The sequence below is a fragment of the Chenopodium quinoa genome, unplaced genomic scaffold (genome assembly GCF_001683475.1).
Source record: "Chenopodium quinoa cultivar QQ74 unplaced genomic scaffold, ASM168347v1, whole genome shotgun sequence".
Taxonomy (NCBI): domain Eukaryota; kingdom Viridiplantae; phylum Streptophyta; class Magnoliopsida; order Caryophyllales; family Amaranthaceae; genus Chenopodium; species Chenopodium quinoa.
The window spans coordinates 1,564,298-1,583,499 of record NW_018742980.1 but is presented as its reverse complement, the minus strand read 5'-3'; the positions used below and the strand labels follow the sequence as shown (position 1 = coordinate 1,583,499).

Sequence of the window (19,202 nt, the reverse complement as noted above, 5' to 3'; positions counted from 1 at the left end):
GCACACCATCCCATCCCAAAGTTAGGTAGATGTGGGTTAAATACATGATAGGTCTAATGTTAGACGAGCCTCAAAGTGGTTTATCAAGAAAGGATTGTATATTCGAAAGAGTGAGGTGATAGGATATTGCTACAAGGGGTGCCTCAAATCATTGGTATACCTTGTGCTTAGTTCAATATGGATTTATTTTATTTTTTTTTCTTTTTTGTTCTTTTTTTTTTTTTTTTTTTTTTGTGAAATGCAATGATCACATGCAAGGAAAGAAATGCTCATTTTATTAAAATGGAAAGGGTGAAAAATCAAACTCATGAAATAAATCTAAGAAATGGAGGGTGCCTATGCTAGACTTATTAGGGAAGGGAAATTAAAAGTAAGAAAAGAAATCATGAAATCTTGTCATTGAAGCGTGCCTTGTGCTTCGTGCTTATCATCACTCGGCCTTCTTCTTGCTTAGAGGAACATTAAGGTAATTTGAATCAATGAGGTCTTGAATGCAATCCTTGAGGGTGAAGCATTTCTCAGTAGTGTAACCTTTGCGTTGATGGTATTTGCAATAAGAGCTTGATCCCAATTAGGAGACCGTTTCTCAGGCACTGGATCTTGGATTAGACCAATGGGATGAATGAAACCTTGGCCATGGAGATAGTCGAAAGGTTCATTATTAGTCATTCCTATTGGTGTGTAGTCATCAATGGTCTGTTTTGCCCGCGGCTTAGGAGCATTGAGTTTTTCCTTTAGTCTTTGAAGAGAAGAAGAAGGAGGGTGGTCGTTCTTTTCATCCGGTCCCGAGACGATGAGAGTTTTGTTTAATGACTTATATCTGATTCGCTAGGCCTTCCACCATACTCAAAAGCATGGCGACGACATCTCGAAATTTATGAACGTCTTCTTTTAGACTTGATGAGTTTTCCTTCGTAACATATAAGAAAACTTGTTCATCTTCAATCATGGCCACTTCATTAATGATAGCTATATAGACTTCTTAGATCATGGGCTCACCAACAGGTGTAATGAGGAGAGAAGGATCAAAGAATATTTGATCTTCTGTGACGGTTAGAACCTCGGAAGTTTTGTTATCATCGATCAAATCTTGATAACTTCTTTGAGTTTCCAACATTCCTAAGTATCATGACCCCTTCCTTGGTGGTACTTACAGTGCTTATTAGGATTCCACTTAGGTGGTCTGGCCTCCGGGACTGGGTCTTTGATAGGCCCTATGGGCGTGTAAGTCCTTTGTGGTGTAGTTTATCGAAGGTTGTCTCGTAGCTCATACCAAGTGGAGTAAATACTCCTTTCGACTCTTTCCTTTCGCATTATTATTGTTAGCAGCTTTCAAAAGGTCGTCTTCAATTTTGATACCTATATTGTAGACAGCTTTGAAAGTGCTTAGAGGATGATATTTTCTGTGCTTTTGGTATTTGTCTTGAAGATTTTTTATGAACATCCTCACGGATTCCTTTTCATTTGGCACAGTGATCATCTTGGCAAAAACTTCCTTCCACCTAGTATAGAATTCAGTGAAGCCTTCGTTGTCCCTTTGCCTCAAGATTTCGAGCTCTCTATAGTCAGTTTCAACTTGAACGTTACACTTGTATCTATCAGTGAAGACATGCGTAATACTATCCCAAGTAGCCATTTTCTTAGAGTCTATGGAAAACATCCATTGTTGACATATTGGTTCCAAGGAAAGAGAGAAAAAAATAGCTTTCTTATCTACCCCCTTGATTTCGATGGTTGTCATAAAAGCTCTCAGGTGAAAATAAGGATTGCCAGTAGCCTTGAACTTAGGGATGTCACTGGCAAAGAACTTGTGCGAAAGAAGTTCCTTATCCACTGAGATCCCCTTAGTGCTTATGTCACGGTATTTGTAGTCATTGGAGATTTGACTCAAGCTATCTTCGATATGCTTGATTGTCTCGAATGGTACTTGCTTGTTAGGGTCTTCATTCTTCTCGACTCGGGTGCTAAGTCCCTTGAGCATTTCAGCAAGTCCATTTACAATTTCTTGAAGTTTTGCGAAATCTCTTTGACTAGCTTCCATTCTTATCTTTCTTTTCTTTCGAACTGGTTTTTCATAAAGGAGTACATGTATAAAGGTGTTGTCTTTGATTAAACGTCCTTCTCTCCTTGACCAAACGATGTGGAAAGGGAAGCCATGGACACTCATTGTCAATCACATGACTCGAACTCGAATTAACATGCATAGATGTATGAGGTGAATGATATGTATGGGGAATGCAGGTAAGATGAGAGAATGAGGAAAGTGCTGTAAGGAATGTAATGATGTAAAGGGAAATTAAAGAGTGTATTTGTAGAAAGATATGGAAAAAATCTGGGAATAGAATGGACCCTCAACTCAAATCACGGAAAGGACGACTCATGCATGGACCTAAAACATGGTCATAGTGTGAAATTGGTATGTACAAAGTGTGTTCAAAGACTCGTGAGTGAAAGTTCTATGTTTAAGACTCGTGTAATGACCATGTGACTAGACATGAGAATGGTGTGAAAAAACAAAAGACTCAAGGACCAAATAGCTGGAAGACTTAAAGATAAACAAACTCACTTGATCAATTTTGTCCAATTTTAATGTTTGTGCTATTTACTAGGTGAAAGTAGTCAATTGAAAAACGTTATTCATAAATAATATTAGACCAAAATAAAAGACAAAGAACACATGTCAAGGTTAGCACAATAATCACAAAAGACTAGGAAGATGGACTAGAAATCTACAAAAGTTGGGACTCATGGGAATAAATATATAAAAATAAAAATCTACAATCCTATTTTATATGAGTTGACACGAATTAGAGGACTAAGAAAAATACAAGATTGCCTAAGACTTGCTTGACACGAAAAGAAATAAAAAAAATAATAAAAAAAAAACAAGAAAAGGTTAGACGCTAAAAGGAACTCCTAAACTGGACAGGTTGTAGTATTTCAGTCATAACTTTTGATATGTGGCTCTGATTGGGACGAAACCAATGCCAAATGAAAGATAAAACTCTAGGTTACAAATCCAAAGTAGCACGACACGTAACTCTTTGTAGAACTCCGGCTATGACCAAACATAGTGACGCTTGTACAGTATACGGGAATAAGAAATTCGGGTTGTCTCAAAATAAAAAAACAATTAAAAAAAAACTATGACTCGACTAAATAAAAAAGAAGAGGGTCAAATAAGAGAAACAAGTCCTTGTTTAGTATTTTTAGACATATTTACAAGAAACAAGCCAACACAAAGGGTTAGTTTAATCACAAACAAGCTATGCACAAGTAAGATATGCACAAGTAGTCAAAATATGATGCAACGAGTTTGCAACCTAACCATAGCTCTAGTTCTCGAAGGTCAAGGATTATGGTGTCCAAAAAAGGTCCATGGTTATGAGTCCGTATGCATCGTGCGAAAGTCTTACTTTAGAAGGGTTGGCACGATGGATGGGACCCCGCAAGTTAGACTTGCTTCCATGGTTTGGTGAACTCACAAACTCGGATGCACCCATTGTTGCACGAAGTGTTCATTAGGGTGAATGGAGCGTAAATTCCCAGGGGGGACCATATGTAAAACATATATGGGTTCAGAAAAGTGGAAAAAACTGAATCATGAAGTAAAATCGGCAAAACGGTTCTAGAGCCGGGCAAAACAAGAAGATAGAATTCTAGAGCAATGTCACGACAAAGAAGAGGTTGTCGCGTAGCGAAAACTCTATCGCGCCACGATAAAGCTGTCATCTGGCAATAAACTCTGTCGTCTCGCGACAGTTCCAATGCTTCGCGGCAGTTTTCTATGTTCGATGTTTTTTCCAATTTTTCGTAGTGTTTATTCAATTTTAGTTGTGAAAGATATTTCCAGCTTTTTCTGTGTGTAAAAATCCTATGTTTTTTACGAATTATGGATGGTCGTTCCAATGCAAACCTTTTTATGCTTATGCCACAATGTTCATCAAAATTACGCACATGAATATCTAGAATCTTTCAAGTCTCATCCACTCATTCTAAATAATTAGTAAAATAAATTTTAGGAATCAAAATTATAAATCCTCCCCAGCGGAGTTGCCAAAAAACTGTAGGGTATTTTTCAAACTCAACTTTGAGCCCTACTATGATCATACATTTAAGCATAGTGGTGTCCAAAGGGAAGGATACTAGAGATAAAAGAGTCGCCAACAAGTTTTAGGAACTTGTAAACCTTTCAGGGGTGTGAAGGTTACACCCCATTCACGATCACGGAGATCGCTAACTCTATAGTGGTTCGGAACCATGACTAGATATTTGGGGATGATGATACGAATCCAACCTAAAAGAGATTGAACCCGCCCTAAATCAGCATCTACTTAATTCTAATGATATTCATGTGCGCTTTCTGATCAACATACATACATCAAATTAATTCTAAGTATATTTAATCTACGTTGGTTGATTATTAATGCACAATCAAATCCATTATTGGTGATCACTTGAATTAAAATCATATTTACCTAAAATCAAATTATTAATTATCTTTTTAGGCGTGATTTCAAGTACAAATTCCCTTTAAACCGGTAAGAAGGGGCGTGATCAAGCAATAGCAATAAATCATGAATAATCAAGCAATGTAATAATTGACACAACAATCATCATTATAATCAAAACATCATCAAAACATGATTAGTAGCAAGATTCTAGGCATGATACTAAATGGATTAATAACAAATCCTAGCATGTCACTAATAAAAATCATAATCAAAGCATTAGCCTAAACATGATATTAGGAATCAAAATCACCATCCTAACATGATACTAGGAATTAATATAATATCCTAAGCGTGATTTCTATCAATCAAGTAATAGAATTACTTACTTTGATGCCTCGTATCTCTTTCTATCAAAACAATACACACGTTAGTAGACTTCAAGAAAGATTAAAACAAATAACCCAAATAAATCAAACAAGAATGGAAACATAGATTTGGGACCATACCCTCAGAACTATCAACCTTTCACGTTCGAGGTCGAAGGCAACTTTGAGATTGGCTAAGAGTATTCAAAGCTCGTGAAAGAGGTATGGTGTTTGATTAGAAAAAATATCAAGGATGTATTAAGATGTGTTTAGGCTAGGCTAAGAAAAGAATCAAGAGAGAGAGAAAGTATTAGAGAGGGAATTAGATGATGGTTGTTGTTGATTGAAAATGGGGTGAAACGACCTTTATTTATAGGGAAAAAAGAAGGTCGAAACGAACAGAAAAGAGTCAGAATTCAAATCAAAGTGAAACAGGTTTCATCGCTGCGTGACAGACCTATTGCGGCGCGATGGTGCTATCGCTCAGCAATGGTTATGGAAAGATTGAATCCGTACGGAATTCTACTCCCAATTGGATTGGGTTAACCAAATTTTCGTACGTATTTTATTTTGACCAGGATTAGGGTCATTGAAAAACAGATGTTTTACCCAAATTAAAATTCATAAATCTTTATCTTTTCAAAAACAGGATAAATTAGAACCTTCTAGAGGATTCTAGAAGCTCACAATAAATCCTAATGGACTTAGGATTGAAAACAACCTTTTAGATGATTCTAAAAGCTTGTAATAAATACTAATCGGTTTAGGAATGGTATTAAGGTTAATGGACCCTTCACATGGTCATTGGGTCACATGTAAGGCTTGGTTCGGGCTCGATTTAGTATTTTTGCCATAACTTTTTCATTATAAGTGCGAGTTGGGCTTATAATATATCATTGGAAAGGACTTCTCAAACCCCATTCAACTAAACAATAATTGGGCCAGGATTATGGACCAAAATAATCTGGTTTAGACGTTTTTATAAAGAGGACACGAAATGAATGATTTTCAAATACACGAAATAAATGATTTTGTATTAAAACATTTAAGGAAAGGTTATAAATGGACAAGGCTAAAGGGAAATTCACGAGACTCTTCAACTCTTCACCTAACTCGATAATCAAAGACGTGAAAGGTACTAATCATTGGGTTTGATTTTTGGGGAGACACAATCAGGTGTCTACATTAACTGATTTTCAGCTGCACGGTACTGTGGGCGCCAAATTGTTTAGGATAAATCTTCAAAGGGTAGTTTCTAGGAATTTGCTAAGGTTTTAAGGGTATCAATAATCAATCATGTCAGAACAATTAAAATAACAAAGAATAATAGCACGATAAAAGACCAAAGATTTAGTAGAGAAATAAGAGTAAGAATGACAATATTGAGTAAGGAGCTTCCTTGATCATAATGGATATCAATGTTATTAAGTAACTTCCAAATAATTCAAGTATATGAGTATGAATGAGGCTATACATGTGTTTTTAGCTATTTATAACTAGGGATTCCTAGGGGTTATACGAATTTACAGAATATATTCAAATGGAGGAAATCTTCGTGATTTATCCATCTTTACTTCGTGCCTTCATTTATTTTTGGTATGATTGCCCAGCTAAGGTGTTGATTGATTCCCTTGCCATACTTGTATAAATCAAGTCGTTAGCTTGATTTTCTCTTTTCTTGGCTTTGTGTTTGGGTCTCTTAGTGGCAGCCCTACCCCTTGTGGGCTTATTGGAAATACGGGCCCAGAACGGACTAGCCTTTTTGGACAACCATCCATCACACTAGTCTCTTTCATCATTTAATGAGAGAGAAATAACTTATCGTATTTTATAAGTATGATATGATTTTTAGCATTGTTAATTAGGCCTTAATGTTTTTACATTAATTACTAATTGATTTAGAAATATGATAAAATTTTCATACTGTGATTACGCTAATAATAAACAAGTAGAACAATAAAAATGATAGAAATGGGGAACTAATAATGTCATAGAAATGATATAGTCGTACTGCATAATCACACAACCGATGATCTTTACACATATAGGTTCAACTTGAACGCCTTCTACTTACTAATTAAGTGATACTAAAAAAAACACACAAACACTTATAATTAATTAATTCGATAATTGTCTCTTCAAACAAAAAAAAAAAAAATGAAATAAAAATCGATGATTGTAGTACATACCAAACAAAATAGATTGAGATATGTTAAATCCCATAATTAATCTTCTTTTATAATCCTTCAAAGTGCTTACAACTAAGTTTATTTTGCCAAACAGAAAAAGAAGCTCTAACCAATCGAACTATTCTTCACTCTCGGGTTGTAGTAGTAGTAGGACAACCAATTTGATTACCACTACTAATATTTCTAACTTTGAACCTCTCATTCCTTTTTTCCTCCTCCAATTCATCAATTTCTATAATACTCTTATTAGTACTATAATAAATATCATAATTACTTGAATTATCATCTCCCTTAATCACCTCATTAAGATTAGATTCACCTTCTTGACAAGCAAGGACTTGTTCAACAAGTTGCCACATCCTACTAACTTTTGGATCTTCAATTCTTTTCTTCACGTAAGTTTCAAGACTCTCGTCTTTCTCCAACAATGAAAACACCTTACCAAGAAGCTCCCGGCTTTTGTTGTCGATTTCGACTAAACGTTGGAGCAAACCCCTTACCTCTCCCGCTCCTGCAGGGGACGGGGTTTGTGCGCCTACTTGTGGACTAAACCGCCGCTTCATCGACAGCGTTAGCTTGTAAATTGTGCTGTGGTGATTAGTATCATATTCAGGCAACTCTAGATGATGAGCTTGTATGTTGCTCTCTTTGTCTAAGTAGTTTTTCTCAGTCATCTTGGAAAAAAAGTGGAACAAAGAATTTGTGTAAAGAATGAAATATGACAACAAATAATTCAGGATTTATATAGGAAATATTGGTTGGAATTCTAAGCATAATTATTCATAAATGAGAAGCAATACGTTAGCTTTGACTAGTAATAAACGAGTAGTTACTCCGTAGATCAATTGAAGTCTAAATATTTATTACGTGTAGTAGTATTTATAATTTATAATACATGAAAACATCGTTGTTTCTAGTACATGTTTGATTAGTAAGTTAGTTGAATGATAGTATCATTTGTTGGTTTTTGTTTTTCTTTTGTTGTTAGGTATTGTATTACTGTATCATAATTGTTCCATTCCTTTTTCTTTTTTGTTGGTAAGTGGATACTTTTACATTTTTACTATTCAAACTGCAGTTATGATTTTTAAGAGGGCGGTTGAAGGGAATTTCTGAATATTCCATAACTAGTTGGATGAAACTCGACCCTTGACAAACTATTCTTAAAAAATGAAACATTAAAAAGAAAATAAAAACGCCGTCTGTGGGGATCGAACCCACGACCACGTGGTTAAAAGCCACGCGCTCTACCACTGAGCTAAGAAGGCCTCATTTACTAATATAGTACAGCATGTACACTAAATCACTTAGATTTATATGAAAGTATATAGGAAAACAAAGAAATCTATACTAATTTATACTAATATATTAAAAGGTGCTTCTAAGAACGTGTATATGCCACGTAAACCCTTTTTCATTATACCACGTCACGTACTCAACTTCGCATTATGCCACAACCACTCTATAAACCAATTATTAACCATATTATAAGCATTAAAATAAATGTATATAATTGCAAATCACAAAGTATAATAAAAAAAATAAAAAATAAAATAAAATAAAATAAAAAGGATAAAATAAATATAATCACAAAGAATAAATAAAGTAGCAATCTGGTGCAATGCACGGGCTACCGGCTACACACTAGTAAATTCAGTACATTATTTATCTTATAGGTAATACGTGCTTCGCTTCAGTTGAAACTTGAAAGACATTAGTTTATGATGGCTTGACATTTCACTTCTTCGTCAAAAAAAAAAAAAAAAAAAAAAAAAGACTTTTCTCTTGGTACTAGCATTCTAGCAAGGTCGGTTGGACTTACTAATGGAAATACTCTGTATTTTGTTACAATTGAACAGTAAGCAAGACCTTGGAATATTCTGCTATTGTCTTGGTACAGTACCTTTCAATCATGTTTTAAGAAAAACATTGACGATTATTACACAATTTAATGATTAGGTTAAATTATAACAGAAATTTGGAATAAAACATATTTGTAGTATTGTACTCGTCTGTTTTGGTCCAGACTCATAAAGGTGCAAACAACAATTCCTACCTAAAACAATACTAGTAAGTCCCTGTCCTTTTGAGCTGCTCTGCTCTGTTGAGCCATGCTTTACTCTACTGAGCCCTGCTCTGCTCTACTTCAAAATAATAATTAATAATAACAATAATAATAATAATTAATATTAAATATTTGATAATATTTCCTTAAAAAAATATTTAAAGATCATAATAATAATAATACTAATATTTAATAGTAATAATAATACTTAATATATAATATTATTTGATAATAATAACTAATATTTAATGATAGAAATTTAGATATGTGGTTGTAATAATTTAATTTAATAACTAATATTTAATGATAATAATATTATTTGATAATAATAACTAATATTCCAATTTAGATTTGTGCTTGTAATAATTTAAAGATGTTAAACTATTGTCTTTTATCTTTCCACTATTTAAATTTGTTAAAAATGGTACTCATCTATTTATGTTTTCATTCACCTAGACTAGATCTGGCAACAGGGTCATTCAGGTCGGGTCAATTTCGAGTCAGTTCGGCTCAGTTAACATTCGGGTCGGGTACGGGTCGGTTCATTTCAGGTTTCAAGTATGACTCGAGTTAGGTATCGGGTCGAATTTGGATTGGGTCAATTTCGGGTCTGGTACGTTCGGGTCAGACCATTTTTGGGTCAAGTATGTTGGGGTATGCGCTTGTTAGTAGTAGTAGTAGTAGTAGTAGTAGTAGTAGTAGTAGTAGTAGTAGTAGTAGTAGTAGTAGTAGCAGCAGCAGCAGCAGCAGCAGCAGCAGTAGCAGTAGCAGTAGTAGTAGTAGTAGTAGCAGCAGCAGCAGCAGCAGCAGCAGTAGTAGTAGCAGTAGCAGTAGCAGCAGCAGCAGCAGTAGTAGTAGTAGCAGTAGCAGTAGCAGTAGCAGTAGCAGTAGCAGTAGTAGTAGTAGTAGCAGTAGTAGTAGTAGTAGTAGTAGCAGTAGCAGTAGCAGTAGTAGCAGCAGCAGCAGCAGTAGCAGCAGCAGCAGCAGCAGTAGCAGCAGTAGCAGCAGCAGCAGCAGCAGTAGTAGCAGTAGTAGTAGTAGTAGTAGCAGCAGTAGCAGCAGCAGCAGTAGCAGTAGTAGTAGTAGTAGTAGTAGTAGTAGTAGTAGCAGCAGTAGCAGTAGCAGCAGTAGCAGCAGTAGCAGTAGCAGTAGCAGTAGCAGTAGCAGTAGCAGTAGCAGTAGCAGTAGCAGTAGCAGTAGCAGTAGCAGTAGTAGTAGTAGTAGTAGCAGTAGTAGTAGTAGTAGCAGTAGTAGTAGTAGTAGCAGTAGTAGTAGCAGCAGCAGCAGCAGCAGCAGCAGGAGGAGTAGTAGTAGCAGTAGGAGTAGTAGTAGTATGGGGCGCGTCGCAGGGCTATTGGCTATGGTTTTCCTCCTTTCTCCTTTTTTCATTGGGGGAATTAGAGAAGTATGTTGTTGCATAGCTGAAGCGGGTTCAGACATTCGCTAGGACTAAGGATATTGGTGCTTGTGCGGCTGCTCACATCTTCAACAGGATTGGGTTCACTATAACTAGAGGGGTGTGGGCCCAAATTGTATCTCGGCTCCCCTCTAATTTCTTGTAAATCATTTGACTTTGTAGGTTTTTGTTATAATAATACTAATAATAATGAAATCGGCTTTGCTTTGCTCTGTTATGCTCTGTTGAAATCTGCTCTGCTCTACTGACCCCTGTGCTGCTCTGCTCTGCCCAAAAGCTCAAAAGAGCAAGGCCTAACTATGATGGCCTATAAATACTAGATAGGTAAGCTAATATAAATTTTTCAAATAATCGGCCAAACTCAAGTCCTTTAGGTCCATTCACCTTTGTCTTGACCTTCAACGACTTTGTTAGCTAATGTATTACTATATTTAAGATGAACATTTACATTTTGTTACAATCTATACCTATTAACAGATTTATGAAAACAGAATCATGTGAAGAAGAAATCTAAAGAGAATTCTAGAGAGAGAAAGTAATCGAAAGAGGAAGAAATTTATTATTGAGTTGAATAATGATTGTAGAAGAAGAAATATCTTATATAAAATCTTATTACAACAAACAGAAAAGAGAAAGTTTGTTATGCTGAGTCAACAACTCTAACAGATTATTATAACAACTTTAACAAACTAATATTCTACCTTAACTGACGTGGCCTCTATTTAACGTGGTATGATCAGTATGTTTCAAACCCCCCTGCAAGCTGGAATCTAACTAAAGCATTCCAAGCTTGGATAACAGTTCATTAAATTGAGCAGAAGGCAATACTTTTGTAAACAAGTCAGCTAGTTGAGCTTGTGTAGGCAAGTAACTTAGGGAAAATTAGGCCTTCCATTCCCTTATCCCTTGTAAGTGGCAATCAATTTCTATATGCTTAGTTCTATCATGAAAGACATGATTTTCAGCAATATAGATAGCTTATTGATTGTCATAATTCAAAACAACTAGCTACAGATTCTGAACACCCAATTCTTCTAAGAGTCTGACCAGCCATGTAACGTCAGATGCTGCATTAGACATTGCCTTGTATTCAGCCTCTGAAGAACTTTTGGAAAATGTAGATTGTTTCTTTGACTTCTAGAAAATAGGGGAGTTGCCAAAAAGCAACACATACCCTGTAATTCATCTTCTGGTATCAACACACGCACCCCAATCAGAGTTCTTAGTTCACTTAGAAACTAACTTTAGTAAGATGCCTGTAGTCTTAATTCATTAGAAGCCTTTAGTAAGATGCCTTGTCCTTCAGTTCCAACAACTTATTTTAAAATATGATGAGATGTTCTTGGTTCACTTAAAAACTAACTCAAAGCTTGAAATGTGTAAGAAAAATCTAGTCTTGTGTTTGTTAAGAAATTAAGCTTTCTCGCTAAACACCTGTACACAGTAGGATCTGAAAAAATTTCACCATCTATAGCACACAGTTTCAAGTTGATGGGAAGAGGAGTGACAACATGTTTAGACAAATCCATTCCAGAATCCTTCAATAGTTCAATAGTTCACTAGTGAACTTTGTTTTAGTCATCACCAAACCAAGATCACTTCTGGAAACTTCTATCCCAAGGAAATAGTTGACCTCTCCCAGATCGTTAATGCTGAAAGTAGTATGCAGATGCCTTTTAAGCTCTAAAATGTTGTCTGTATCAGTCCCAGTAACTAAAATATCATCAACATAGACAGTGACAATTGTCATTTGGCCATCACTATGCTTGATGAAGACTGAATATTCATTTTTTTTTATTGGTGAAAACCAAGAAATGCCAATTCCTGAACTAACTTGGCAAACCATTGCCTTGAAGCTTGTTTAAGCCCATATAAAGACTTCTTAAGATTGCAAACTTGATTAGGAGCAGATTGTAAATCTTCAGGAATCTTCATGTATACTTATTCAAACAAATCCCCATTTAAAAAGGCATTATTCACATTCAGTTAATAAACTTCGTAATTCATAGAAGCAGCAAGAGTAAGCAAGCACCTTATAGTTATCATCTTGACCAATGGTGAAAAAGTTTCCAAAAAATCTATTCCATACTTTTGTGTGAACCCTTTATCCACTAATCTAGCTTTAGACCTCTTAATACTCCCATCTGCATTCCTTTTAAGCCTGAACACCCATTTGGAACCTATGGCTATCTTACCATGTGGCAAGGTAACAATTTCCCAAGTGTTATTGTCAGTAAGAGCTTGCAACTCTTTAGACATAGCATCCATTCATTTAGAAGATTTAGCAGCTTCTTTATAAGTAGTAGGCTCTACCACCTCAGAATTTTGAGCAATCATGCCTTTATGAGCAGAAGAAAGATCATTATAATAGACAAGATTACACCAGTGAGAATTAGTGTGAGTATTTGTAGTGGACAAGTTACATATATACTTATCCATTCAAGAAGGTGGTTTAACTGGCCTGGAACATCTTCTAAGTGAAGAAGTTTAAGACTTGTAGGCACCTACAAATGTCTCCCCAAAACCAAACCCAATGATGAACAACCTTTCACCGCCATTATTGGTCGGGTCGAGAATTTAATCTCGGAAGTGCTTAAAATCCATATTCGGTCAAACACAGTCTACAAATCAGTCCATAGATCAGTCCAAGTATTTAGTCAAAGTATAGCCAAACCCTTATTTTAGCCCAAACCTTTTTAATCCATTTCATTTATTAATTGAGCCTGATTAATAAATATCCAATCCTAAACCAGAAATAAGTCTGGAATACTGAAACGGCGCATAATTATCTCGTACTTAATATAAAATAAAAGATAAAAATGAATTTTAAACATAATACCAGAAAAACCATATGTTGTGCCACGGCAGAAATACCGCACCATGGCATACAATGCCATGCCGCGACGGATTACGCTGTGTAACGACAAACATTGTCGTGACATGGAAAATTATTTGACCCGGTTTTATCTTTTAACACGCTTTGACCTTTAGAAATGATAGAAATTCACTACCGAGCCACGATACAGTTATCGTGCCACGGCAATTTTTACCGTACCACGACAGCTATGCCGTGGCGCGGCAACTTGTTCCTTTGCAGCGCCTCATTTCTAGGGTTGCGAACCTCACCTCTCTCATTTCTTTTATAAATACAAGGCTTATTTTACAGTCTCGGGGCTCCAAATAATTCTCTCTTATGCTCAAGCTTAAATGCTTGCCTTCCTTACTCTTTAATCATACATCCTTTAAGCACTCCCTAGAGTTCGTACTTTACCTAAAGTTTCGTACTTAAGCCAAGGCAGGAAAGGTAGTACTATTTGAGGGTTTGGCCCCAAATCAACTTTACTTTCGTTTAATTTAATTTCCATTTTATTTTTCCTTGAAGTTACTAACCTGTTTATTGTTTTATAGTTGCAAGAAAACGCAATCAAAGTATGAAATCATGTTCCTTTTGTTCCTATTGTATTTCTAACAATTTTTGTCATGTTTGTCATATATTAATCGTTGTTATTATGGTTAAATTGCTTCTAATGTTATTGTTATTCTATTGTTATTGTCGATCACCATATTGTATGTTAAAGAGAATATGTAATTGAATATCACACCTAATAAGATAATTTGGATAACCGGTTTAAGTTCCTTTTAATCTTGTTGTTTAATCAAGTGATCACTAATAATTAGATTTATCCGTTGCTTTAATATTCAACCAATTTAGCCTAATTTAGTTTGGAGCAAATTGAATCTTTGTTTGTATGCCTTGAGATTGCAGGAAATACTTTTCGCTATAAGAATCGACTAGAGGCCAATACGGGCGAATGTGACTCCATGACTCGATTTGTACCATCATCCCTGATCCTCCTTTAGTGGTTCCAAACCATATGGAGTTAGTAATATCATGGATTATGAATGGGGTGTAACCTTCACGAGTTAAACGTTGTTGCCTATCGTTGTCCCTTTTCGTGGTTGCCTTTTAATGATCCGTGAACGATTTACAAGTTCCTTAAAACCTTTTTGGTGGCTCCCTACTTTCCTTGTCCCTAATCCTATAATGTTAATTCCCACTTCCTATGATTGCCAAGCATATTCACATATTCTTAATTAGGCGCGCTTCGAAGGACGCCTACAATTTCGACTCCACTAGGGAGGATTCTTGGTTATTTATCTATTTGAGTGATTGGTATTTAATTGAGATGAATAGATGAGATTTGAAAGATTCTTGAATTATATTCCTGTGATTAATTTGGTTTTTTGCATATGCATTGAAGTTTTAACATCGTATTTAGGTTCTCCTCGTAGGAAAAATCGAATAACTTGATCGCCATCGAAAAAACAAAGGCACTGATTTGATTTTTTTAGTATCGCGCAACGACAAAGAATACCGTGGCAGGGTAATTATCGGCGTGACACGACAATCCTTAAACTATTCCAGTGGTTTTGCCTTTTTCTCGTGTTAGCTTCCTTCGTTTTTTCTGCAAACCGTATGTGTTCTCCATACGCTTTATCCCCGGGGTATTTAAGCTCTATCGACCCGAAAACGTTCATAACGATAAGGGTTCACCCAAACCATGATGTCGAGTTCAATTTCATCACAAACTTGCGGAGCCGCCTGTTGGCATACACCCTCAACGAAGGCTCCCTTGCTAACTCGTCCAAACTCTTAACCATGGTACCCTTTTGACACCTAAGTAAACTTGAGCATAGTGGAACATAGAACTTAGCCTTAGGTTGCGGACTTCATTGCATCATTGTGACTATGTGCCCTAAGTGTGCATATTTGATTGTTTTAATCCTAACCTTAACGATCGTTATTTGTCTATGATATAGGTTTACCTTGATTGATTTACGACTAACGAATGCCAACGGACCGTACTCACTTAGTAATTAGCGCAAACACTAAAATTGATGAAAAACTAGAAAATTATACAAAACAGACCTTGGAACTAAGTACCCCGCCACGGAAGAAATGTCATGCCACGAAAACCTCTACCACATCACGGTATTGATTACCGTGCCACGACAGTTTTACCGTGCCACACTACACGAGTTTTAGTCTAGTCTGTGCTAATTTGGTTACTACTAGAAATAGGCCGTTTTCCGAGGGAATCGTTCCGACAGACCCAAATTCCGTCGGAAAATCCGAACTTTCCGGCGGAAATAGGGTCTGTCGGAACATTTTGTTGGAAAAGATTCATTACGACGGAAACTCCGTTGGAAATATTGCGACGGAAATTAATTCCCTCGGAGTAAAAGGCTTCTGACAGAATATTCCGTCAGAAAGTTAGTTTTCCTACGGAAATTAAATCCGTCAGAATTTTCCTACGGAATATTCCCTCGGAAAACCCTAATATTCCGACGGATTTTTTATCCGTTGGAACTTTATAATATATAAAAAAAAACCTGAATTATCTCTTTTTCTCTTTTCTCCTTCTCTGATTTTCCTCCTCCCTTCCCCTTCGGTTCTCTCTCCTCCTTCCCCTTCTCTGATTTTCCTCCTCCCTTCCCTTTCGTTTCCCTTTCTTTCCTCTTTCCTCCTTCCCCTTCCCCTTCGTTTCTCGCTCCTCCTTCCCCTTCGTTCCTCTTTCCTCCTTCTCCTTCCCCTGTTTCTCTCTCCTCCTTCTCCTTCCCCTTCCCCTTCTCCTTCCCCTTCCACAAACCACCACCACCGCCGCGACGGATTTTCACTGAAAGTCAACAAAAGCGCCGACAGAACAAAATCCGTCGGAAAGATCTATTCCGACGGAATATCGCAAAATTCCTACAAATTTTTTTCCGTCGGAATATCAACGACGGAATTTCGACGGATTTTTTCCGTCGTTGATTGACTGTTTTCTAGTAGTAGGTCTTTCGTGATTTTTTGGTCATCGCGTTAGTCGTTTTCATACCGTTTACATGTTTAGCCATGCGTCATACCACGTGTCTTATAACGTCACTTACTCATTCACGAGTCAAGTATAGTCCGCACACTTTAGTTTCAACTCGAGTCATGCACCATGTCGTTTATGATTGTATACTATGTTCATGCACGCGTCCTCTTTTTTGTCACAAAAAAAAATGTGTTGAGTTTTTCTAACATGTTTTCAAAATTCTGTCTTTCCCTCTTTCTTCCTATGTTGAGTAGTGAGTCAAACCATTAAGTGAGTTTGTTTTATTTCACAGTACTTGGTCAAGGAGCAAAAGTATATTAGTACAGTTTGGTTCGCTACCACAACCCTCTTAGACCTAAGAGGCGTCTAAAGAAACCTCCGTCGTCTCTAGAAAGTCCATCTCCATCACCCCAAGTTCATTTTCATTTCACTTCAAACGCAAGCAAGGAAGATATTGAGCAAATCAACAAGTCCATTCCTGTACTCACTTCTATGTTGGAGGGCCTTACTATTAAGGTCACCACCATGGAATAAAACAATGCTACTCTTGCGTTAGTTGAGAAGCTAAAAGATAAGGTGAGCAAAATCACCGATGAGTTCAAGCCTACTGATATACCAAAGTTCAAGCCTACTGACAACCCATTATTCCATTTGTAGGCTTTCTTTGCAACCATGGCTCTCAAAGGAATAGAGGCGACACTCTTTCCCAAAGTACTTCCTCTCTCTTTAGAGCATGCTTGCCAACAGTGGTTCTATTCTCTAGATGCCAAGTACACTACAACCTGGGAAGATGTCACTGAAAGTTTCGTGAACCGCTATAAGTGTAGCATTCAAACCAAGACTTCTGAACATGAGCTCTCTATTCTTAAGCAAAAAGAAAACGAAGGGTTCAATGCCTATCTAAGTAAGGGGAGAGAAACAGCTGCGTAAATGGTTGAGCCACCAACGAAAATAAGATGGTTAGTCTCTTCATCCAAAATTTGACTCACAAGTGCAGCCAACATCACAAATTACTGCCATTGAACCATTTCGAAGCTGTATATGATATTGACATTAATATTGAGGACGAGATAATAAAGATTGCTGGTTGTAGTAATAATAATAATAATACTTGGAAAAATAAGAAAAATGACCTTCGTTCCTTCTTCTTAGTCTTCTAAGCCCAAAAATACCACCAACAATGTAAGTTAGTACAGTCTCCATGAAGTGGTAGCTCTTGATGCTCCCTTGCTAAAGAAAAGAGTACCAAATGGAAGCCTAATGCTCACTGCAATTTCCACCAAGGAAGGGGTTACTATACTGAATAGTGTTGGAATCTGAAAGATGGTATTCATGATTTGGTTGATGCAAACAAACTTCATGTCTCTCCCAAAAATCCAAGGCGCACGACGAGTCCTTTGTGCAAGATTTCATGATTTCTTTATGTTTTATTTATTTCCATTCCCTGTATTATGTTTAGCGTAGGTTTTCCATTTTGAAGTTATACATGGGCCTATTTCAACATCATGATTCTCGAAAGTATGTCAAATACATAGGCCTATTTCAACATCGTAGGTTTTCCTTATTGGGTCTTATACATAGGCCTATTTCAACATCGTGATTTCCCGTATTATGTTTAGCGTAGGTTTTCCTTATTAGGTCTTATACATAGGCCTATTTCAACATCGTGATTGTCGAAAGTAAGTCAAATGGCATGAATATCTCATTTTGTTTATTGTGGATATTGCAGCCCCCATATGTTGGGTTAGGCGCATTTTTGCTATTTTTCAAGTGTTGGAGCCATTAAATTAGGGTAATTCCAAAGACTTGCTATTGTTTAGGATATATATATAATCACAATGTTGAAATAGGCCTATGTATCCCATGTTTTGTGTCTTGGGAACATTTAGGATTCAAACATGACTTACGCATTGTAGCTTAAATCCTGTTTAAGAAAGCAAGTTAGTTCTTTGCTTGTTTATAAACCAAAAACAATTGTTGTTAAGGTTTATTAAACTTTACCTAATGTCCAAACATTGTAGAGATCATTGAGGTAAGATTATTCTCAAAGTTGACTTAAAAGAATGTCTCAAATATATTTTTCTTTGTTTTTATCAATCTTTGATTTTGATCTTGTAGGTGGTTTGTTAACCATCCCTAAGCCAATATTCGCACAATGACTAGGCGAGAACATGTTCGAGTTAAAAAGAAGTTGTATCTTACTTCATTCCTTTTGGAAATATTTATGTAAACGCATGTATTGTCCAAAAGGTTATGGAAAATATGCAAATTTATTTATTTTGAGAAAATGAAACAAAATTCAAAAAGGGAATTTTTAAGAATATTTTTTTAGAGAGTAGGAAACACATTATTTCGAACTAGAATTCAATATTTGGAGAAGGTCCAATGAATTTAATGAAAATTTGTTTTGAAAATAAAGTGAAGCTACTATTTCTAGTATGCAAAATACATAAACATGTTATTTTCGAAACTGGACCCGAAATGGAAAGAAAAGCCTAGCTTGTAATTGAGTGTGAATTTTTTGTCTAAAATTGATGAAAGTAAGTTGTAATTTTCAATTTATTTCAAAAATGATATGAATACGTGAGAAAAATCATGTTATCTCTCCTTTTTTAGTGTTTGTCACATTGTCATATTTTGTTAATTGAAAGTGAAGTTCTTCCAATTAAACCGGCACCATGGTTTGAAACAAATACTTATCAAACTTAGGTTTGATGGAGTGTAAGAATAATTTTTAAAATCATTTCCGAAATTCGGGTTTGTGGTAACTATCTTATAAGACACTATTCCCTTATTATCCAATTGTAAATAGTATACTTGTAAGTCTTAGAAATTTTACAGGATTCAATCC

General features: G+C 36.1%; 1 non-coding gene across 1 annotated transcript; it reads right to left on the bottom strand.

Annotated features, from left to right (window-relative positions):
- Nucleotides 1-8,204: 8,204 nt before the first annotated feature.
- TRNAK-UUU lies at nt 8,205-8,276 on the bottom strand. Its single transcript has one exon. It is a non-coding gene; the product is annotated as a tRNA-Lys (tRNA).
- Nucleotides 8,277-19,202: the final 10,926 nt, after the last annotated feature.